At 32.8% G+C, this 26483-nt stretch overlaps 1 protein-coding gene across 1 annotated transcript in view; it reads left to right on the top strand.

Moving 5' to 3' along the window:
- The window catches only part of LOC145288081 (uncharacterized), a 703760-nt gene that overhangs the window by 51551 nt on the left and 625726 nt on the right, over nt 1-26483 (top strand). The window lies entirely within an intron of this gene.

The raw sequence follows: 26483 nt of genomic DNA, 5'->3' as shown, positions 1-26483 counted from the left end.
TATTAAACCTTATGTATTCAAAGTTCCCTTCTTCTTTGCTATTCTGTTTTTTTTATCCTATTCGTATAATTTAATCTTAATGCGATAACCTTTATAGTTTTCTCCTCATCCCACCCATTATCCGTTGGCATAAGCTAAAACCGCAGACTTATCTTAATGCGCTACACTAAATATTATGAAAACAGGCTTCTAATTTATAATTCAATTTTTCCTCGTTTCTAACATACGTCTTTTTTCCCTGGCTTTTGAATTGTAATCCGGATTCACCTCCTGTTAGCCTCACGAAAAAAGGTAAAACGAAAGCTGTCTCTTGTATTTTACTTTATTTATTTTTCGAAACACTGATAAGTTTCCTCATATTTTTCTCTTAGTTTGCTCCTTTATTTTCAATTGACGAAACTGTGAAATTTCTCTTCATAGCGCTTTTTGTTTTTCTCATTTTCTTTCGATTTTACTACATTCTGTATACGCTGATGAGCGGGTATCACTAACTTTGATTCTGATTTCAGGACAGCGTGGCTCACTATTTAATCTTGTCTGGGAACGATGGTCCGGGATGTTTCACAATTAATTAGAAATAACAAAGGAAAAACTAAGTGAGTAAACTAATGAATTAAGCAATAAAAATAGATGAATGAAGAAATATTAAAAAATGCTACTAGTTTTTACATGAAAGCCCCGAATATTTGATTTGAAATAAACATTGTAAAATAAAGACCAGTTGTGGAAATCTTTCTGTATAATAAACGCATAAACACACACACACACAGAGACACGCACACACACACACACACACACACACACACACATATATATATATATATATATATATATATATATATATATATATATATATATATATGAACAAAGTCCAAAGTAGTTGAGCAGCGGCTTGGTTCCCACCAGTTTTGGTAAACAGTAAACAGAATCTTGAACAGAAGCGTGTGCTCTATCCCAACTATCATCAATGGACCTGAGGTAATCTCGTCAGCATCAGACAAAGCCAAACTCTTTGCCAAGAACTTTGCAGCTAATTCTACCCTTTGCGACCAAGGCCGCCAACCCCCTCCTGTATCAGAAAACACGCTATGTGATATGCATATATCTGTACGTGATGTTGCCAAGCTAATCAAAAACCTTGATTCCAGTAAAACAACTGGCCCTGACGGTATTCCATTTATAGTACTCAAACATCTTCAACCAGAAATAGCGCCCACACTTACAAAACTGTTTAAACGTTGTCTTAAGGAGAATAGCTTCCCATCACTCTGGAAAATCTCATCAGTATGCCCTGTATCTAAGAATTCAGGTGACCGCTCATCCCCCTCTCAGTACAGGCCAATAAGTATCCTGTGCGTCATGATTAAGTTGCTGGAATCTGTGTTAAATACAGAAGTAATCAACCATCTCAACAAAAATAACCTTCTTATATGGTTTCCGTTCTGCTAGATCTACAGCAGATGTACTTACAGTTATATCTCATAGGATTAGCGAATCTCTCGACAGAGGCAACCTTTCTAGGGCAATTGCTCTTGACATATCAAAGGCCTTTGATAGAGTATGGCATAAAGGTTTACTTCACAAGATCTCTAGCTATGGTATAGCTGGAAATGTCTTCTCAATTATTAAATCATTTCGTTCTGATAGATTCATAGGAGTAGCAGTTGAGGGGCAAAAATAAGAAGCTCATGGGTCCATCCTGGGCCCAACTCTTTTCCTGATCGACGTTAATGATCTTCCACATCACATCCTTACCTCATTTGTAGACATTTATGCTGATGACACTACCATTTATGCTGATGACACTACCATTTATGATAGCACATCTAAGACAGTAAACGACCAAGTTCTCTGTGATTCTCTCTCCTCTGATCTTGGGCACGTGGTACAATGTGGAAAGGAGTGACTGGTTACTTTTAATGCATCAAAAACCAAGCTTCTCTCTTTACATCATCAACATTCTGATCCACATCTGGCACAAATTGAAATGAATGGCTCTCGTCTTCAGGAAGCCTCAAGTTTTGACAAGCTTCTGGGCCTGACAATTATTCCTGATCTTAAATAGAACATGCACATTAAATCTGTTGCCAAGGCCGCTGGAAAATGGTGGGATCTTTCTATCGATCCAGTAGATATCTCACTGCTGATGCTATTCTCTATCTATATAAGAGCCAGGTACGTCCAAGGATGGAATACTGTTGCCACATCTGGTCAGGAGCTGCTAGAAATAACTTGTCCTGCCTTGATAGAGTTCAAAATAGACTTCGTAGGCTCGTAGGAGATGCCCTTTACTCTTCCCTGCAACCTCTATCTCACAGAAGAGATGTGGCGAGCCTGTCTCTAATGTATCATTATTTTCATAGAAAGTGTTCAACTGAGTTCAGTCTATGGTCCGCCCTCTCCAAACTTTCACAAGAAACACTCATCTAGCTGAAAACACTATCAATAATCCCCCCACACTTTATCTATTCCTAAACCTAAACGTAGATTCCATGAACAAAGTTTCTTTCTTAGAACTGCACGCCTGTGGAATTGTTTTCCGTTTTCCTGCTTTCCAGCTGAGTACAATATGGTTGTCTTCAAGTCTAACGTAAACAAGTTCTTGATGAGCCGTTCCATATAAGTTAACAAATTTACCGAATTTTCATTACTAATGATTACTATATTTTCCAATTTCTACTGTAAACTCTTTAACCCTTAACCTTGAGTGGCCTCTTGGCCTTGATAATGTGGTGGTGCCTGCGTAAAAAAGCATCGTAAAATAAAAGCTAACTGTTTAATAATAATAGTATAAATAATAAAGTACTATGTGTATACATATATATATATATATATATATATATATATACATACAAATAACCTTTTCAGTTATCATTGTTATAAATGAAAAAACGTATATAAAAATCTTCATTTTGTAAAGGAAAACACCATTTTCTCTTCCTTCCTGTTATTTAAACAAAGGCCTTTCATATCAACGTGTGTAAATAAACTAGTCGGTAGAGAACAAGTAAATACATTACAGCACAGTTCAAAACAAGTTCCAATAACACTTTATATTGTTAAAAATACCATAAATACAATCCGAAAAAAATGTAACAAAACCACGTGCTATAGGTGCGAGTTAGAAAATGACTAGCGAAAATATTAGCAGCAGCCGCTAAAGCGCGTATGCAAAGTGGCAAGTATACACGAACTGTCGTCACGAGAATGAGGAGAGAAAAAACGCAGAAAAAAAACAGCACATATCTGAGCAAAAAAAGCAATTGGACGTGGTTTGACTCGTGTACGAGGTGAAAATATTCACAGCGTATTCGGAAAAGCGAGAAAGCAAGCGACGACAAATTCACACACGTGACGGATTGTCTTGAGAGACATGTTCGGCGCGTGAGTGATATTTTGAAACAGTTAAGTGCGTCATCGGAAATTACTGGAATAAATGCTGTTTGCGTTCATCTTAAAATACTGAGCCTTATTTTTAATGTATTTCCTTGTTTGTTTGTTCTTTTTACGGTACCAGACAATGTTTGGGTTTAAGTGCAACAGCGCGCTTAAAGTAGTATGGGCACATTACAAAAAAAAGTAGAGGACCAAATCCATATTACACGTTCATCATAAAAGAAACTATGTATATAGTCAATAAAATTAGGATCACTTTAACATTTTGCCACTATAATAAGCAACGGTGTAATTTGAGAATGAAATTAGAATATTATCGAAAGAAAAGACCGGTATAGGAAAGTCAATACATTATATCGAAAAAAAATTCTCATACCTCCAATAATTATTTGACGACATAAAATATGTAATCGCAGTAAACAATATTGAACCTTGAGACAAATAATTATCAAACATGATTACAGATCATAAATAAAATATATCGAAACGTTCAATCAAAATAAAAATAATACTAAACGATCAGTATTTAAATACGAGCACAAGCTTTATATTTTACATAAAATTCATTCAATTTCATGATTTTAATTTTTATTTCGAAAAAAAACATACACTATTGTTTTTATATTACATACTAACGAGGTATTTTCATTTTTTTTAATTTAATGTTTTCTTCAAATCAGAGATCTTGAAAACAGCTTTGAATAAAAACAACAATGTATCATAAATATTCTGTTATCTGTTTTATTTTCCTTATATATATATATATATATATATATATAATATATAATATATATGTATATACATATTCCTATGAATTTGATTTTCTTGTGTTATAGCATTTATATTAAAAATCCTTTGTTCTGTTTATTTAAAAAGAAAATATGGCCTGTTATATATGAGTGGTGGAATTGCATTCATCTGAAAAAACATTTAGCTTTTTTGTATATTCTTTTTAACATTTATTTTGATTCCTTAATTGTTTTTTTCGGGTTTCAGTTAACTATTATGTGTAATCATGTTCATGCAGATATTCTACATGATTTAGACTTTCGTAATATGTGCGTAACATTTTTTTATAGTAACTTATTACTATATATTATTTATGTATGCGTATATATAAATATATGTATATATATATATGTATATATATATATGTATATACTTGTTTAAAAATATTACCTGCTCTAGTGTAAGTTTTTAGTCTACAGACATGAAACTTTATAAAATATTCGAACCAGACAAAACTTTATATTTGAGTTATAGCCGGGAAAAATCGGTGTTAAAGTGTGAAAATTTAAAAAAAAAACGGAATTTGCCAGGTGAAGGTCGAATCAGGGCATTACGAATATGCATGCGCAACGTAATAGCTATGGTTCATGTTTTAATTTTTAGCTTTGATTCAAGTATGTCTTCATAGCTAAGGCATTAACATAAATGGAAAAAGTTAAATTGTAAGCGTAAATTTTCGTTGCGATTCTCGTTGGGGGAACACGAGTCATATTTAAAAAAAAAATTGTAAATTATTACTATATTATTATTGGATTCAATATATTATACTAATAAATACGAAATCTGCAATAATGAAAATATCATATTAAAGCGAAATTTACAATGCCGTGCGGCCTGTATATATATATATATATATATATATATATATATATATATATATATATATATATATATATATATATATATAGACGTTGAGAGAAACGTTACAGGTTTTCTATGATAAAGAATTTACGCAACACAACCAGTGATTATAAGTGAGTAATCTCCGAGGAGTAACTATGTGCGAACACTAGTGAGTATAAATAATAATAATAATAATAATAAAAATAATAATAATAATAATAAGAAGAAGAAGAAGAAGAAGAAGAAGAATAACAACAGCAATAATAATAACAATAAGAATAATAACAAAAATAATAACAAAAATAATAACAATAATAATAATACTTATAAAATAACAATACTATTAACAACAATAATAATAATAACAATAATAATAACACCAAAAAATTAGCAATAATAATAATAATAATAACAATAATAACAGTAATAATAACAATAATAATAACAACAATAATAATAACGATAATAATAACAACAACAATACTAACAATAATAATAATAATAATAACAAGAAAAATAATGACAATAATAATAATAATAATAATAATAATTATTATTATTATTATTATTACAATAATAATACCAATAACAACAATAATAGTAATAATAATAATAATAATAATAATAATAATTATTATTATTATTATTATTATTATTATTATTATTATTATTATTACAGTCATAATAACAATAACAACAACAACAACAACAATAATAATAATAATAATAATAATAATAATACTAATAATAATAATAATTCTGATTTCGTTTATGAACGTCTCTCTGGAAAGGGATTGGGTTCATTTCCAGGGGATTTCCCTTAATCTCGGCTTCAAACCAGGAGCTTCAAAGATCAAAGGTTTTTCTAAGGATGTTGGTGGTACCTATCATTGCAGAGGTTTGAAGGCCGCCTAAAACATCGGGCATTTGTAGTTTTTTCAATTGTCCTTTCAGACGACTTGATACTACTCCTAGTGTACCAACTACGACCGGGATTATTTGTATTTTAACCTCGTGTATACGTTTTAACTCCAAGACCAATGGAGCATAATTGCTCCACTTCTAATTCTCGTTCTCTCTCACATTTCCATCCCAGGGTACTGCCAGTTTTTGGAAACCTTGTCAATGACGACCAAATCCGGACGATTATGTTCCAATTGCTTGGTCGTTATGACATTTTGCCCCACCATACCTCTAACTTGCCGTCCTCACTTGTTCTCACTTCATCAGGCACCTCCTCAAACCATTTTCCAGCACACTTCACCCCTACCCTCTTACACACCTCCCAATATATTCGGATTCCCATGTGATCGTGTCTTTTGCGTTACTCTCTCTGGGCTAGTCCACTAGGCCCTGCTGCAAGGTGCGCAGTTGACTCTGAGGCCTTACCACAAATCCGGCAATCTGCAACAATTTCCTCTCCTATAACCACTTTTTTGAACAATCGTGTTCCTAATGGCTGCTCTTGTGCTGCACAAACAAATGCTTCAGTACTCTGAGGCAGATACCCAGCTCTAAGCCATTGCCATGATCTTTCAGCAGCCCATTCTGCTATATCCTGGAAGAACCTTCCATGCATTTTATTCCTAGCCAGTTCCTCTGCCATTTCTTTATCCATACGTTCCACATAATTAGCCTTGGTATCACATACCTCCACTTCATTGGCCACAACCTTAAGCATCCACTCCCTACTTCTTACCACATGCTCTTTCAACGACATCTCCTCGGTTCTAACACAATCTTTTACACTTTTCAATCATCCCCCAGCATCTTTCCTCCTTTGATACAGCCTTTCTACGCTACTTCGAATGTGAAATATACCAAACATCGCTAAAACTTTTCTTATTTTGACATCATTGTCATGCAAATCCTTGTCAGACCATTCTAAAATTCCCGCACTGTATCTCAAAACACTGACTGCCAATGCATTTACTGTATTCATTAGATTTACTCCATACAGTTTCGATTTTGCAATTAGTTTCACTCTTCTAAGATACTCCTTCCTGACTTTTTCTTTCATTTCTCTGTTCATGATGCCTATACCGTCTAGCACTCCTAAATACTTATATCCTGTATCTTCTATTTCTTTCATGGTTTCTCCATTTGGCAGCACTATTCCATTCGAATGAACCTTTACTCCTCTTTTCATACCAGCACTGCACATTTACTAATCCCAAACTCAATCCCAATGTCTCCTGAGTATGTCCCCACAAGTTCTACAAGTCTCCCCGTTTCCTTTTCATTTCTACAGAATATTTTCAAATCATCTATAAATAGTAGATTATTGATGCGCCTGTCACCAGATCCAAAGTTATACTCCAGTTTTTCTCTCTTCAAGATGATGCTCAGTGGTATCATTATCATTACAAAAAGAAGTGGCAATAACGAATCTCCTTGAAATATCATACGTTTAATTCCAACCTACCACATCTCCTCTCTGTTTGCTGTCAGCACCGTTTTCCATTGAACCATAATTGTCTCCAAAAGCCCTACCACATTCTCAGCAACCTTCATCATCAATAGTATTTCACGTATCCATGAATGAGCAACCATGTCATAAACCTTTCTGTAATCGATCCATGCTACGCTCAGATTTCTCTTCTTCTTTTTCGCATCCTACAGTATTGCTTTATCAATTAGTAGTTGATCTTTTGTACCTCTCGAGCCTTTCCGCATCCCTTTTGTTCGTCAGGAAAAAAACACCATTACTCTCTAGATGTTCATAAATTTTCTCCTCAAATATTCCAGTCAACAGTTTCCAAATCAATGGCGTACATGTGATTAGTCTATATGTATTGGCATCTGTTCCTTTTGCAGGATCTTTCCTAATCAGTGTTGTTCTTCCCTTCGCAAGCCAATCAGGGACATCTACCGACTCTACAACCCTTTGCAGAGCAGCAGCCATAAGTGGATAAAGGCATGGAAACTGTTAAAACCAGAAGCGCATCACTCCATCTGGACCAGGTGCCTTCCAGTTTGTCATCCTTCGTATGTCAGCTTTAACGTCATCGATGGTTATCTCAACGTTCTTCATCTGCTGCATTTCTGATAGCCTTTCTCTGACCTTTCCCAACCAGCTAGCCTTCTCATTATATCGCCCTTCGACGGACCAAATCCCACTCCAGAACTTCCTTGCATCTTTTGCATTTGGAGGGTTGTTATTTCCCGCCTGTTTACTACAATTTAATTCTTTATACAGCTGAGACTTATTGTTCCGGAGAAGGTTGTTCTGCCGAAATGCAACACTTTTTCCAACAAAGTTCCTAATTCTCATACTACCAGTGTGGACCTTCTCTTTCAACATTGTTAGAACGTTCATCGTTCCCTTTTCCAGCAGTCTATATCTCCTTTCAAGCTAATCCCGAGCTTTCTCTCCTAGTTTAACTCCTTTTCTTTTTTCTTCGATGCTACCAATGTCTTTCCGCCACCGTTTAATACTTTCTCAAGCCGCCTCTGCCAGTGTGGCCTTCTATCCTTCATTTTTCCCTTTTTCTTCTGTAATAAGCCAAGACGATTCGCAATAACGTATGACGCTGCATATAGAAGCCTGTTAAGTTCCGTAATCGATATGTTCTTTCTTATGATGTTGTGAATTACTCCTTGAATAATTGTTAACTAATTTTCCACATTCCGCCTATCACTACTCTTCATACTTGGATTCTCTATGATATTGTCTCTAAGAAGAACCTCTCTTAACTTCTGAAGTATTCTTTTTCTACAGAAGTCAAAGTTCGAACTTCATCACCACTTCTCTATACATCTGCTCCTTTCACTGGCTCCATTGTCTCAGAGTCAATGATCTCATCTGCCTTAGATCCTTCAAACTCTTTCTCATTAATTCCCCTAACCATAGGATTCCATACCTCCTCAGTTTTCCGCCTCCCATCATCGTTTACGTTTCCCTTCTGCACTTCCACTCTCTCAGTTCTTTCATCAAAGCTAGTTTCACTAATTTTACTATCGTTATTCATTTAATTCCAAACCATCCATTCAATCTCTTTTCTTGCAATCACTGAAAGTAGGTTGTTATATTTAATTTGTTTTAACTGAAAATAATAATAATAATAATAATAATAATAATAATAATATGAGTATGATGATGATGATGATAATGATGATGATGAAGTATAAAGCAACGGAAAGTGTTAATACCATCAAATGATAAAGTGCATGTAAATAGAGGGAGTTTTTAGCGGGACAGCTTGTCACCATAGCTGTAAGTTTTGTGCATAGTTCCATTGTCGTTCATATTACGAAAGTTAAATCGTTTTATATAAGGGGAAGGAAAGAGTATCGCCAAACCATTTATTATTCATGTATATCTTAAAGTTGTATGCAAAGAACAAACACTAAGCAAATATTCTTTCACGAGTGTTCAAATATTCAGTATGCGATTTGGCATGAAGAACTGTGTTGCTTGGAATTTGAAAAGGGGGAATTGTTGAAAGTAGACAACTAAACTGTTGAATGTGGAAATGATAAAAGAGGTTGGAGAAGAAGGATACAACTACTAAGTAATTGTGGAATAAGATAACATAAATGGAGCTTAAATGAGAGAAAATAGCAAAAGAATAAAAGAGAACGGTTATTCTTTAGGTCAAGATCCAATAGGGGAAACAAAATATCGCAGTAAACACACGGGCAGTAGTGATATTCGTAGATAGGGTAGGTATTATTGAACGAAAAGAAAATGAGCGGAAAGATATGGGCATAATCACGGGAATATGATGACAGTTAATGGGGATCTATCCACAAAGATATATGTTATATGTGAAAAGAAACGATCGAGGACAAGGACTAATGCATGTAGAACGATGTGTAAACGAAGAAGAAAAAAAGTCTGAAAGTCCACGTATCCATCTGGATAGAAAAAGGAGGAAAAGCTTATAAAGAGTGAGGCAAAATTTAACAAATTGCAAGAGAGGGAACTAGTAAGAAGTAAGCAATTTGATGTAATCAATTAACAAAAAATTAAAGACAAATGGATTGAGAAGAAAAAGTTCAGTAGAAATCTACCAGAGACAATGGACAAGGGGAAAACCTCGCGATGGCTATTAAATTATGACTTTAAAGGTTCGGACATATCTAGCCTTTAGAACAAATTATGTGAAGTGTCACATTGATAAAATGGCTGAAAGTCTCCTATGTCAATTGTGTAGACAGAAATGTGTAAATGTAAAACACTTCGTCAGTACTTGTGAGAAATTAGCTCAAAAGGAATACAAGAGACGCCATGACAATATTCCGAGAAATGTCAATCGTGATATGTGAAAGAAGAGAGGGTTAGGATGCAGTGAAAAATGGTAGGAGTATGTTGCAGAAGTAATGGCGGGATAGGAATATCCAATGTGATAATGCGATTGAAGCAAGGTAATTAGATTTATTTTTTTGGAGACAAAAGAACACAGAGCAATAATCATTGACATAGCAGTGTAAGCTGATGCGAATGTGTAGGAGAATACGAACCAGATAGTCGAAAATGACGAAGATTGAAAAGGGGGATAAAAAGACAGTGGAAGTTAAAAAAGTAGAAGTTTACCTATGGTTATGGAAGTTCTAGAGAGTGTTGAAACAAGATTTGACAAGTGGATTGAGAAAATTGCGAAGTATTAAAATGTTGTAGTACTTCAAAAGACGGACTTGCTCGGAACCGCTAGAAGCATTAAGAAGACCTCCACTGGATGAGTGTGAAGAGGGCTGGGACCTTAGGAAGGCTTACTGTCGCTCAAATTCCAATGAAGATAAATGGTCGTCACCAGCGAAAAGTCAATGGTAAATTATTTTGCAAAAGTTTTCGATGCTAATAATCATAATAATAATAATAATAATAATAATAATAATAATAATAAGTAGAAGAAGAAGAAGAAGAAGACCTGAAAAAATGCTTATAGATTACCATCCTTAGTTACAATATTAGCATAAAAAGGCACTAACAACAGTCATAAACAAAATATGACAAGATAACTAATAATAATAATAATAATAATAATAATAATAATAATAATAATAATAATAATAATAACCACACGTTTGTATACACTGGGTTCGACTGTGATCATGCGATTACGTTTAATTTATGTACATGCTTTCCTATGAAATTCATTTTGACCTAACTAGTTACAGTGAAGATATTTGATTTTAAACACAAATTGTAAACCTACTATAACTTTCGCATCTTGAAATATATTACCAGTAATATAAAATCTTAACTTTATACAGATATTGTTCTAGAATAAACCGTCATTTCTAAACATGTTGATTTAAAGATGAAAACAATAAAGCGTAAATATTTCAATTGGCTTAAAATGCTTAAGTATTGTTCCAGTGTAAATACAAGTTTGTTTTCTCAAGAAATCTTTAGTATTTTGGAACACACGTGTACTTACAATCATCATCATCATCATCATCATCATCATCATCATCATCATCATCATCATCATCATCATCATCATCATCATCAGCAGCAGCAGCAGCAGCAGCAGCAGCAGCAACAACAACACCACCACCGTCATCATCATATATTTATCTGATATTTTGTCTCATATTTTTTCCATTTTCTAACAAAAACTTATAAACCAAATTAAACTAATTCTTCTAGTTTGAATTTAATTAATACAATACGAATTTCGCCGAATATTTCGAAGTTTTTGTTGAAAATAAATTGTTTGTCTATAAAAAAGCTTTATAACGTTTATTTTTATAAGATGATTAAAGTGGATATTCTCTGATTAGATTATAATTTCAGAAAACGGGGGTTAAAATAAATTAATTGTGGCGCTCATTATGTTAAATAATGAAACCGATTTTTGATACAAAATTTAATTGGAAAATTGCAATGAAATCAATAAGAAAATGATAGGAATGTTTGTTAGACTGTAAAAATGCGAACAGCCTGCTAGTGTTAACTAAACAAGAAAAAAGATTGAACGCGCTTTTTCTTATTTTCCACGCAAACAAATATAACAGGTTACGTTTTTATGTACCGATTAAAAATCTGTAGAAATTCGTTTTTGTTTGGATACTACAATAAATAGACCATTTATTTGTTTTTCTGTCTTTATTCGTTTGACGATTAAACTACTGTCCTTTCTTATTAGCCTGAGAAAATAATCCTCAAGCAACCCAATACAACGTGTGTACTATTACGACATAAACTATCAAAACCATGGTATTTATTTAATAACATTCATTTAAAATAAAATACCAATACGTTTAACGAATCATAACTTAAAATTTTATTAATTATGTCTGGTTTTTATTTCTTGACATAACACAAATCTATCGGAAATAGGAATATATAAATGAACACTTTCGACACCTTTCGCATAAATATGTAAGACAAGTGTAATTGTAAGATACGTGGAAATAGAAACAAGCCACAACACTTAATAAAACAAATAGGATTGTGGTTATTGCACTTTGCTTTATTTTACATCATACAATTTGTTTAGTGCTGATATAATTATATGACTATTTTATCAGTGTATTACTATACGTATTATATTCCACTATTGTTTTAGTCTATTAATTATATACTGGGGCATTCATGACTAAATTACCACACAAATGTACTTATAAAATAGTATAAAGATTCGAAAAGCACTGCAGGTAAGTAGATAAATACTCGATTACTTTTAGCTCAGTCTATATTCATATCATTATAAATAATTTGTTTATTGCAATGAGTGTGCATCAAACTCTTAATGACAGATTTGATGCTATCAAAATCATTGTGATATTACGTAACGGGGATTACCTGTTAATAACTAACTTACAATTAAAAAACGAAAAGAATTCTTATCTTTTACTTTGAAACACATAAAGTTAAAACTCGGAAGATTCGTGAATGCGATTATAGTCTTGAATCAACGAAAATCTGCGGGGAACTGATAAAAGCATCGCCATTTTACACGTGTTCGTTTTATCTTTTTACCACTTTTCTTTTATATGCGTAGATCAAGAATTCCAGTGTAAAAAATAGAAGTAATTTAATGTACGTTATCTCTAATAAGCCAAAAAATACAAAAAAAATGAATAAATGATATAACAAACCCACATCTAATTTATATTCCTTGTCGGACAGAGAAGAAATTTCTACTGGCTAACCCGATAAAATCATAATCTGTTTATTCTTTTTATTCTAACATTTCTCGTCTAAAAGAAAAAGCTATTAAAATATTACCTTAATATCTTAAACCGACAATTAGTTTTTCGGCTTAAGAAATATCAAACTCTCTAAAAGAAAACTGCATGAAATATAAACGGAGTGTAAATTACCCCAGTTGATTTTGCTCGCATTATTAAAGCTGAAAAGTTACTTTGTTGATGTAAGGGACGATCGTAAGGGAAGAGACTATTATTGAAGTAAGAGGAAGGATCGCGGATAAAAATCACCTTGCTTGATATAATAGATATAATCGAGCATAAACTGTTCATAAGTTGATGTAACGACTATAATATCAGATGCTTTGTTCTTATATTTATGTAAAGGATACCAAGGCAGACTAAGCTTTTCTTAATTAGTGGAAGTGTGTCATCGCGGTAAAGAAGTCTTTGTATGATGTAACAATTATCATTACGGATTATGGGATTAACGTAAAATATTGCTGATGGAGAGTTAATTGATCTATGTATGGGCTAGAACCTCGGATGGTTTACGTAAGTAATACCATCGATGATGAAGTTTCATTGATTGATATATATATAATATCATCGCATAATAGGAATGCTGCTGATCTCAAACTAATGGCGAATAGATGATTCCTTTTATTAAACTATGTAACGCTATTCCAGATGAAGAAGTATTTGATTAGTGGAAGCGTGCCACACGTGGAAGATTGATTGCTTTGTAAATATTAATTATGAATGAATGTTCTCTTTGTTGAAGTATGAGCTAGCACATCGAATAAGAACTCTTGTTTTTTTTTAGTAAAGAATACGGTCGCAGATTATAAGCTCGTTTACTGATCTAAAGATCACCCTGACTGTTAAAGAATTTTTTGTTGGATGAAATGGATAACCTCGCTGATGACAAAGTAGTGTACAAGATACAATCCTGCGATTGAATCAGCGATTGCTTATCTATTCTGTCCATTCACGAACAGATTAACATGAAAAAGCAATTACCCCTATATTTCCCTTGCATTTCTTTAATGGAAAGTTTTATTAAATTAATCGTATGCAATTTATAGATTGAAAAAGAGTAAAACCAGTGAAAACTATATTCGTTGTTCTTTCATGCTTAATTCCGAAATAGCATTTTCATGGGTTAATCATACTTAACTTTAAAATAGATTTTTCACTGATCTGTAGCACTTAACTTTGAAATCGTATTATTGTTCTACTGCCATGTTTTGAAATAGCAGTTTTAATAGTCTGTAATGATTAATTTGAAATTACATTGTTGCTGGACTATCATGCTTTGTAATAGCATTTTCTTTAGACTGCCTGGCTTAACTTTGGAATTGTTTTTGTCTATTATGCCAAACTTTTAAATAGCATATCGTTGGTTTACACTATTTAACTTTAAAAATGTATTTTGTTAATTTGGTATGCGTTAAGATAATATGCTTGTGTGTCCGTCATGCTAACTTTTAAATATTGTGATATCACGCTATGTTTATCTCATATGATAAAAAAAAACTACTGATTAGTTTAATATAGCCAAATGTAGAAAACATTATATAGTATGCAAGCCTTTGTAGGGAATATGAATTCAAACAAAAATAATAGCAATAATATTGTTAGTGAATCGCAATGAAAAGCGTCAGGTGCGATAACGTAAGGAGAGTTGAAACGATTATACGAAGAGTGTAAGAGTGCTTCGAAACAATAAATACAGCTTAACTCCTATAATTTGAACACCCGCTTCGTTCAAATTAGATGATGCTGTTCAAGTTTCGTGATAAAAAATGTTCTGCAGTTAACTTTAATTTTCTAAGAATTAAGAAATAGTAAATCAAATTCATTGCTATATGATACTTCATGTATATATTAAGTTGAGTTTAAGATATATTGCAAGTAAGCATTTTTACATATTATTACCTAGAAAAAACATTGAAAATAAATTAAATCTACTCTTAATTGTTAGGTATTTATTACCTAAGTTATCATCTACAGAAATCATACATTTATTTAAAATACAGTTCATTTAGTTATTCATTGAATGGGTCTCATCGCAGTTTCTATTTTCATCGATTGAGGTCTCGGGCGTTGCCATTGTATTCTGTAAGCGATCACGAAAATCTACAATTTCTTGGTTCTGTAGCTTCTTTATGATTATATCTCTTCGGGGTGACATTGCTTGCAAAACATAGTTGTCACTAAAGTAAGGGCTTTTTTCTAGAAATATTATATCCGTCTCCATAGATTGTCTGCATAACCCTATAATATTGCTTCATTAGATTGTTCTTAGTTATTTACATTCGGGTCAAGGGAATAGGAGTTGTCGCTATTTTCATCACCATTACAGCCTTCAGGATATTGATCAGTAGTTTCCTCATCTTGTTGCACCCATATTTCAACATCATTTGAATTAAGTGATTTAAGAACAGCGTGGTTGTTCGGTAAGCGTTTGGTTTCAAGAATTTTTACTAGTCCAGATGTATTCTCTGATTCTTTCGGTTCAGAAGCCTTTGGCACTAGCCATATTTTACCCACTGCTTTTGTAAATGTTCTTGTTCGAACTTGATTTCATGCACTTGCGAGAGAAAATATGGCATCTTTGATAGTAAAATGGCGCTGAAATTCGCTTATACTCACGGTTCTATTTATCATATTCATCATGAGATCATTTCTATAGACACCTTTTAAGTTCCAAATAATCCCTTTATCAATAGGTTTGATGAGAGAAGTAACATTAGGTGGTAAGTAGCACACAAAAGTATGCCCGCAAGATGACACTAGTTCTGACTCAGTAGGATGTGCTCTACAATTGTCCAACAGAAGCAAGCACATTGAATCAGGTTTACCTAATTCAAGAAAACACCTCTGGATAACTGACACACATTCTTAAAAAAAAACATTTTTTAAACAATTGTTGATTCATCCATCCATTTCGTGAATAATAATAAGATACTTGCAAAGACGAAACTCCTTTCAATGCTCGAGGACACTTTGATTTACTGATGACAAGAAGCTTAAGTTTATGACTTCCAGAAGCATTAGCGCACACCATCACTGTTCGTCTTTATTTATTTAATTTGAATACTTTTATTTTCTGCTCCTCGAATCCGGGTAATATTTTTGTGGGTAAGCACTTCCAATTTACGCCACTTTCATCAGCATTGTAAACACTCTCTGGTGTTAAACCATAATCGGCAATTATAGTATTGAATTTGTCACAATAATTGGATGATGCGTGTGTATCAGCAGGCCGTTCTTCGCCTGACATTGTTAATTGTCTTACACCATGTCTACTCTTAAAACTCCTAAGCCAGCCTTCACTGAATTTCATATCTTCTGCGATATTCAACTCTTTCTTAAAAGATATTGCTTTAGCAATTAACATGGGCCCAGATATTGCTACACCTTCATTCCGTTTTGCTACAAACAACTCATGCAATATTCTATCGAATTCAACTTGCTTTGGCCTGCGAAGAGTCCTTCTTTTGACATGACTTTTATTTGAAGAGAAAGGAGCAGCCTTCAATATTTCCTCCTTTTTCTTTTTGATGTAAAACAGTGTACTTCTTCCAATCTCATAATCTCTCAATATAACGCTATTTTCAATTCCAGCATCTAATTTTTCTATAATCTGACGTTTTTCGAGTAAAGTCAGTGTCACTTGTGTTCTTTTAGAGTTTCAAGCCATTGAGATTGGTTGTTTTACACTATTTTAAATATAGCAATCTGAAAAAAATTACAGTTAGTGTAAATATATTAGCTAATCTGCATTAATTACATAGTACCAATATTAACATTTCTGCGCAATTTCTGACTAAACCACGTAAACAGTTTTACTGCAACTACGCACCAAATATGCTAATCCAATTTCAATGACGAGATAGTTCAAGTTTAGAGACTGTCCAGGTTTAGAAGAAGTCCATATGAGAATAAGTCCAAATGAGAGGAAGTTCAAATGAGAGGAAGTCCAATTTTAGAGGAAGTTCAAATTAAAAGAGTTTTACGGTATAAAGATAAAATAATACGAGAATAAGTTATCTGACGAATAGTCCATTAAACGTGGCGTGAAAATTCAAGTCACTAAAAAAATGTTGACGCATTAAAATGAAAGGGAATGTAGCGAGATGACGACGTAGAAATGATAATGATTATTAGTGTAAATATAATGAATGTTTCTGTTCGGACGAAACGTGTGAATATTAGATAATATATGGAAATAAGTAACAGTTACCTTTGTTTAGTAAAATATGTTATCTCACAGTTAAAACGTCCAAATAGTTGTTGCAGATTTTCGTTGATTCAAGAATATAATCGCATTCACGAATCTTCCGAGTTTAACTTTATGTATTTCAACGTAAAAGATAAGAATTATTTTCAGTTTTTTAATTGTAAGTAACTCTCTTTATTTTGGAAAATAGAACACCTATTTAAAAAGTATATTTCAGCTTCACTACCCCGCTTCCAAATGAACAAGTTTCACCATCACAAAAGGATATGGGATTTCTTAGATTAGTTGAGCCTGAGTGCCCGACGCTGCCCGGGTGGTTGAAGGTGTGCGTTGAGAAAAAAAGAGGTAGTAGACAGACAGGCCCGAACCTGTACCGGGGAAAAGTACATAAAAAACATGACGTCTTAGCCTTTGCGTCAATCGCCAATGCGGAAGTGGCGAAGGTTCAAATGAAGGCTAATCAATCGAAAAGAAGGGACACCCTTTTAAAATATCTGCGAAAACATTGACATCTGGCCAAGATTCCAGTTTCTTTTCATTCTATACAAGGAACCTTGATATTTGGTCTGTTTGTGCATTATTAAATGATGATTTCATTGGTAATTCGGTTGCTATGTTTTCGTCTATCATTTTATTTCTCATATATATAAGTTTATTCGTATTTGTATATAATGCATACGGCATAATCACGTTCTCATCAAATCACTGAAGTTAAGCAACATGAAGTTTGACTAGTACGAGATGGGTGACCATTTAGGAATTCTAGGTGCTGTATGTGCCCTTCGCTTGTCTCGGCATTATTTCAAGTCATCCAGAATCTCCACTTTCACTGGTCTTTAACAAGGCCGACCCAGGAAAGGTATGGTTGGAGATTGCGCAACTCTTGCCACAAAATACCACGTGTAGTCAGCCTTATAATGGGTATCTATAGACTACCATGACTGAAGGCAGCTACTATAATGCATACAAAATTGTCCGTCTTCTAATATAAGTTTATCCAACGATGCAGTCTCTGTCTTTGCGAATACTCTTACTTTTTTGTGTATTTTTCTACTTCTCTTTCCTTCTTTCTCATCCTCTCCTTCTCACTCTCTCACCCTGTCTCTGTATTAGAGCTTCTATCACCCTATCTCTTTTTGCACACTGTCTTTTTCTGTTTCCCTCTCTCTTTCTCCCTCTCTCTTTCTCTCTCTCTCTTTCTATTTCTCTTTCTCTATTTCTCTCTTACTCTCTGCTATACAAATGTAATGGGGTAAATGCGTGTGACAAATTCATAAAGTTCATGTCTTCATTCCAAACCATCCAAACTCCATTGTCACAGAAAGCGCGTATTCCACGGACACCCATCTATCTCCTCGTGTACCTTCAACGTAAGTGGATCCGTCTTAAACGCAAGTGAAAGAGAAATAACTGAATTGAGCTTTCGTATTTCGTAAAGTAGAGCGCCCCTACTCGATTTTATTACGCATGTAAATTGGTTTATACTGTATTATGCAGCACGGACGACTTAATAGGAAGCAGACAATGAAGTCACAATGGACGCAACTCACCACAAAGGAGAGTAATGACTAGGATGTCGACTCGGCTCTAACATCATTTTAGCAAAGGAAAGGAACATATAGCATTTCTCTTATTAGGCTTAATTTTAGGTCACTTGCCAAACCGCACCGAACCCATTCCTGGGCTTTTGTGCGCAGTAACTTACATTACGCATGCGCATCGTCTTCAATATATATATATATATATATATATATATATATATATATATATATATATATATATATATATATATATATATATGTACACTATTTGCTACCAGGCGTTGCCGTTCATACAATACGCTTAAAAATAGTTTAATTTATGCAGAAGATTGCGTATGTATTATTAGTGAATCAATCCTCTATTGATTATTATATATTACGAGAAATAATTTGCCCAGTAAACTAATTCGCGCATATATATATATATATATATATATATATATATATATATATATATATATAATATAATATAAGTTCGTTCATCAAAATGCGTCTGTGTTTGTTTACAATGTTGCGTGAGCTGATATTTAAGATTAATGATGAATAACCTGGTTAAAATCACTTGCGATTGATGTTTAATTTTAACATATGCAAAAGAAAAAAATCATTAGCGGCTATTTTCAATATCTCTTATTTTTGTCTAAAGAACTTTAGAAAAATGATGAGGTACACACGGTCTTGAACACGGGATCAGTCAATCTTTAGTCGAAGGCTCTTAAAGCGAGATATATTACCCGATGAGAATAAACCTAATTAATGAAGAAGCGAATGTTTTGATGTAATTTTATTATACCCCTTAGCCGGTGTAACGTAAAATATTCCATGTACAACTCCTTTATTTCATCTAAAATAGAGAAAGACTAGTTTAAAGAAGAGGAGCTATGGATTTTTGAAAATTATTTGCTGATATTTTATATTTTCCCTTGGAGAGTGTAACGTAAAACATCCCCTGTAAACTCGTCCTTTTAATCTATAGAAGAGAAAGACGATTATTAAGATAAGATTCATTTTATTTCCGATAGTTTCACGTAAAATTTATGGACAAACAATCTAAGAACACTGCTAGACATACAAATTACCTTTTTCTGAAATTTGGAAAGGATAATCCCCACTGTTTCGAATCCTATGCGAAAGGAAGACATGCACACAAACCCAAATTACCTATATTTTACGTATAAATAGAGAGGTAGATGTACTTATATATATATATATATATATATATATATATATTCACATATGTATATATATACATATATACTAATATATATACTGATTTCTATATCTATACTTTTATAAATAAACTTATTTATATATATACTTATATATATATATATATATAAATAAACTTATTTATATATATATACTTATATATATTATATATATACTTATATATATTATATATATATATAAATAATTAATCATATATACTGCTATATGTACATACTTTTATATAATATGAATTATATATATATATCTTTTATATAATATGAATTATATATATATATATATACATATATATATACATGTATTTATATATACATGTATGAAATACTAGAACTCTCGGAGTGTGAACAATTTTTCACGTATTGTCTAGAGTACTCAAGTAATAATCAGTTCATCATATTAGAAAATTACAATTACTATACATTTACGCACGCACACGCATATATATATATATATATATATATATATATATATATATATATATATATTACAATTTTAAAATGTAAGCATGAAAAGTAATATGGTTTATATTTACACATGGAATATTAAAGGACTTCTTGTTAAAACTGGGAAAGAAATTCACAAGATATTCTAGTAAATTAATAAATCTATAACTTCAAATGTCAGCATTAACAATCGACAACACAATGTTATAAACGGAATTAAAAAACATTCTTAATGCTGCAATATTTTAAGTTATAGATTTATTATATTTTTACTACACTATCTTGTCCTTTTCTTTTTCTAGTTTTAACAACGTGTACTATACGTTACTATGTTTAAGCTCAACCATATTATATTTCATGCTCGCATTTTTGTATTGCAATGCATGATTCTTTTCTTCTTGTAAATTCACTCGTTTTTTTTATTTCAGTCTTATCTTTTTGCCATCAGAAACATAACTGTCACATATGAAATAACAATATACGACACTTGCCTGCTCTCAACAAAATCCCCCCAAATTATCTTCCTTTAATTCTTTCGTTTTCTATGATCACTTGTTAGTTTTCTTTTCGCAAGAGCGGTGAATTGTAGCAAGATTACTCACTGGTACGACTCTGGAAACCACTAATAAAAAAGTGTGGCGCACTTCCTTACGATTTTTTTTACAATTTTGAACACCAATAAATTCGTCATACCTTTTGTTTTACTGAACGAAAATTAAAAAAATATACAAAATAGCTGTAATAAACTAATAATTGTTTGAAATTCACTCGAAAATTGAGTGAGCGGTGAAGTTTAATGCAGTTGTCAATGATTAAACTGCCACTTAACCATATAGTTAATCACAGTAGTGTTTTAATTATATATATATATATATATATATGCATATATGTATGCATATATATGTATATATGTGTATGTATATATATGTATGTATGTATGTGTATATGTATATATATATATATATCTATATATATATCTATATATATATATATATATATATATATATATATATATATATATATATACAATAGCGCCCATAAGTTAAGAAACGGTCGCTCATTTTCTTTCAACGGTTTCTAATTGTATCTATGAATAAGGGGAAATTTCCAATGTTTAATAATTGTAGTTGAATAAAAAATATTTTTGTTTTATTTTTAATTTTGAATACATATTAGTTTTTTTTACACATAACAAAATTTTATTAACTTACAGGCCTCCAAAATTAAAGGAACGCTGAAAATTAATACAACCTTTAACAATGTTTATAACATCTAAACAAAATCTCGACTCCGAATATTCAAAAACGAGCTATCTATTCAAGAAAAACAGCTCATGTGTAACCATTATGCTGAAAAACGTCCATAGTGGAGATTGCTAAAATATTGAAACGATCTAAAAGCGTATTATTTCAGATTCTCGAAAACAGAAAAAAAAAGGTTTACCACTGATTGAAAAGAAAAACTCGGGCCGACTCCGAATAACAACTAAGAGGAAAAGATAGAAAAAACATTCGATTATCTCTGTCTGATCGCTTGGAAACTGCAGCTTCGATATCCCGGGATTTTACATCCGAAACTGACAACAACAAACGATCTCACGAAGATTAAACGAACTGGAATTATTTTTAAGAAGTCCATGCTCAAAACCTTTAAATTCTATTAGAAATACAAAATTGTTATTCGCCGAAAAACATTTGTTTTGGGAAGAAACACATGGAAAAAAGGTTCATTTTAGTGGTGAATCTTAATTCAATATTTCCGGATTAGAGAAACTACCATATGTCAGAAAAAATAGAGAAAGACCGTCCCCTAAATGTGTTAAAAGTACAGTAAAATTCGAGATGGCAGTATAATGATATCTTCAAAAGGAACTCGCCCATTTTGAGGATTCATGGAAAAGTTAATGCACGAATGAACAGATGATTGATTATAGAACATGTGGTTCCTAATCTTTCTGATTCTGATATCTTTATGAAAGACACCACACCGTGCCATAAAGCAAAAAAAAAAAAATTAGAATAGCTAAATAGATCCAATGTTTGCATTATGGATTGGCCAGCGCAGAGCCCCGACCTGAATCCAATTAAAACTATTTGGAAAATTATTGGCGATAAGATCAAGTAAAAAAAGACTTGATGATTTATGGAAATGTATGACCAAAATTCTGGAATAATATCTCGCCTATAACATATGAACGATTGGTTTTGTCTTGTAGCAAAAGATGGCATAGTGTGATTGAAAACAAGAGGTTTTTCACTAAATACTGAAAGGATTCTTTATTTTTTCATTAATAATTTCCCCGTTTCTTAAATTTTGGACGCATGTAATTTAATTAAATTCATTTATATGTAAAAAAATAATACGTATTCAAAATAAAAGAAAGAACAAAAAATATATTTTTTTTTATTCAATTTTATTATTATTATTATTTTATTAAACATTGGAAATTTCACCAAAATTTATTGTTTCCGTTTTCATACACTACTGGATATATATATATATATATATATATATATATATATATATATATATATATATATATATACACACTTCGACATAGAGTCCTGTTTCGTTGTATTACAACTCATCATAGAACCTCTCCCATGACAAGGATTAAACCTAGAACCGTCGTGATGAAAGTCGGCGGTTTTCCTTCTCGACCACAGAAGCGATACCCGCAAATAACCTGTCCAAATGTCTATTTAAACAAACATCCGTCCACCAAATTTACAGTGCTCAAACCACCTGTTTGTAAGCTAACAAATAACGAGCTTCGCATTTTTAAGCCGATTAAATGTCGGGGAGTTTATTTACGACCACGCTCTACCCAAAGAGAGGGGCTTAATATATATATATATATATATATATATATATATATATATATATATATATATATATATATATATATATATATATATATATGTAGTCATCGACTCCTGTTTCCTGTTTCATTTTATAACAACTAATCAATGTCGCTAGACTAGCACCTCTCCCACCGAAGGATTGAACCCAATCGACATTTCTCCCAATCGACGACATAAGCGATATATATATATATATATATATATATATATATATATATATATATATATGTGTGTGTGTGTGTGTATATATATATATATATGTATAAAAGAAATAAAATTCAAAACTGCAAGTTGAGCTTTGCAATGAACATTTATTGTTCGGCTGAATATCCAAAAGACAATTTACAAAGTCCTTATTCCACGGAGTGTCCATGACTGTTATTCTTGTTATGATTTCTCATCAGAGAACATAAAGAAATCAGCAAATTATATTTGATGCAATGCTAAAATTTGCTAGTTTGGGCATTAAGTAAAACCGCAATTTATTGTAGTTATAAATTGTCCCCCCAAAAAGAAGTGAAAAATTGTTGAATATATATATATATATATATATATATATATATATATATTTATATATATATATATATATATATATATATATATATATATATATAAACAAACCGCGCATAATAATTCAGCTTGCATGAAAATCATCTCAAGTTTATCCGAAATATGAAAATAGTTCTTTAGAGAGAATAGAGTCCAAAATAAGTCAAGCGTTACGATGCATTTAATCCGATTGGAAAACTTTAAAACAGCTGAAATAATGAAAACGTTTTTTTCGGATAGTGCAGTAGCTTACTAACCTACAATTACGAGGTTGTTTGCTCAGCAACCGACGAGACTAATATGCTTGCCAGTCGGTTTGCCTCAAGCTCCACACTGAACCCTTCCAACCATCTCCCGCCTGATTTCCTTTGCGGACAGACGCCACGCTAGATGATCTAAAAATGACACCTGCTCATGTGCATGCTATCATAAAAAACCTTGACACTTCAAAAGCATGTGGACCCGATCTCATCCCAGCTGTGCCATTAAAAAAGTGCTCAGCCGAAGTAGCTCTAGTTCGCTCCAAACTCTACAACAAATGCCTTAATGAATCTTGCTTTCCGGGCTGTTGGAAAACTGCGTCTGTGGTACCAGTATTCAAGAATTCTGGCAAAAGAACTGACCCATTTAATAATCGCCCCATTAGCCTCGTCCCACTTTTCGCCAAAATATTTGAGACCTTAATAACCATGCTCTAGTCCATCACCTTACAGATGCTAAACTTCTAACTGACAAACAATATGGATTTAGACAAGCCCGTTCCACAGCAGACATCCTAACTGTGATCTCTGAACGTATATACCATTCACTGGACAAAGCGGTGGAGGGCAGAGCGGTAGCTCTATATATATCTAAGGCTTTTGACAGGGTATGGAATGAGGGTCTCCTCAGGAAAATTAGATCATACGGTGTCACTGGTAGAATACTTAACATAATTAAATCCTTCTTAGATAAGTGAAAAAAGGTTGTCCTCGACAGTCCTACATCTAAACAATATGATATAAATGCTGTAGTGCCTCAGGGATCTATCCTTGGACGTCTATTGTTCCTAATATTCATTAATGACCTCCCCGACAAAATTGCCTCTGAGATGGGTATATATGCTGATGACACCCCACTCTATAACAGGCATGACAGGAAAACAAATGAACATATATCCAAAGAAATGGCAAAAACACTAGATGATGACCTCCAATCTGTAGTGTAATGGGGACAAAAATTGATGGCCACATTCAATGCTGCCAAGACTGAACTGGTTTCCTTCAATGATTACAATAAACCTTCTTTGCCAGAAATAGCAATGCCCAGTCACTCTTTATCTGAGAGTACATCTTTCAAACTGCTTGGCCTAACGTTCACATGAAACATGAGTTGGAACAATTACATTAAAAGAATTGCCAGAGCCGCTTCGAAGAAGATAGGCTCTCTCTACCGTGCTAGAAAACTACTAACACCCGAAAGTATCCTGTACTTCTATAAGGCAACCATTCGCCCATGTATGGAGTATTGTTGTCACATTTGGGCTGGTGCATCTGCGTATATTCTCTTGCTCTTAGACAATATTCCAAAGAGAATCGCCAATCTGATAGGCCCTAACTGGAATCTAAGCTTCAGCGTCTGTCCCATCGTGTAATGTTGCACCCCGCTGCCTGTTCTACAAGTATTTTAATGGTGAATGCTCTGGCGAACTGCAGACACTTGTGCCCCCACGACGTAGACACCCTCGACAAACCCGACAGACTGCTAAATCCCACCCCCACACAGTAGAGATCGCTAGATGTAAAATATCTTTCTACTCCAGTAGTTTCTTCCCCAGTACTGCTAAACTCTGGAATTCAATTCCAGGCCACTGCTTCCCCAACTGTACTGACATGCCGAAGTTCAAGTGTAACGTGAACCGACATATTGCTACCCAAATCCAAACATAGTACTCCAGTAGTTGTTGCCCCTGATAGTAGCCCCCTACACCAAACTGGCAATGTGCCTTGTTTGGGGTGAAAATGTAATAAAAAAGTCGGTCTCTAGTCAAATGGGGCCGTGCAATAAAAGGAAAGAAATTCAATATGAAAACCTTCGTTATGGACTTAATTAGAAAAAGTGATTGCAGATTAAATTTTAAAGAAATTAAGACCAGGCTAAGCAGGCGAAATTAAAATCAGTCTGTTAAAGCTCGTATTAGTCTGACCGGAAATTGTCTAGACAGAACGAAACAGATTTTTCTTTAAAATGTTAAATTATATGTCATTTTTTAAAAAAGGTGGGGAATGAGGATTATAAAGTTTTAAGTGTGGCAAAATAATAGCTGATTAGTAATTATAAGGCTGTCGAAATATCATGATGATAATAACAATGCCAAACTAATAATAATAATAATAATAATAATAATAATAATATTAAATGCAAAGTAATTCAAAATATAATGTAGTCAATGATCATGAGTAATAATAATAGTAGTAATTTAATAATGATAGAAACAAAT

Source organism: Euprymna scolopes, chromosome 11 (genome assembly GCF_053919585.1).
Source record: "Euprymna scolopes isolate OS-2025 chromosome 11, ASM5391958v1, whole genome shotgun sequence".
NCBI classification, from domain to species: domain Eukaryota; kingdom Metazoa; phylum Mollusca; class Cephalopoda; order Sepiida; family Sepiolidae; genus Euprymna; species Euprymna scolopes.
Note: the sequence above shows the minus strand (reverse complement) of the source record. Positions and strands in the feature narration are given on the sequence as shown.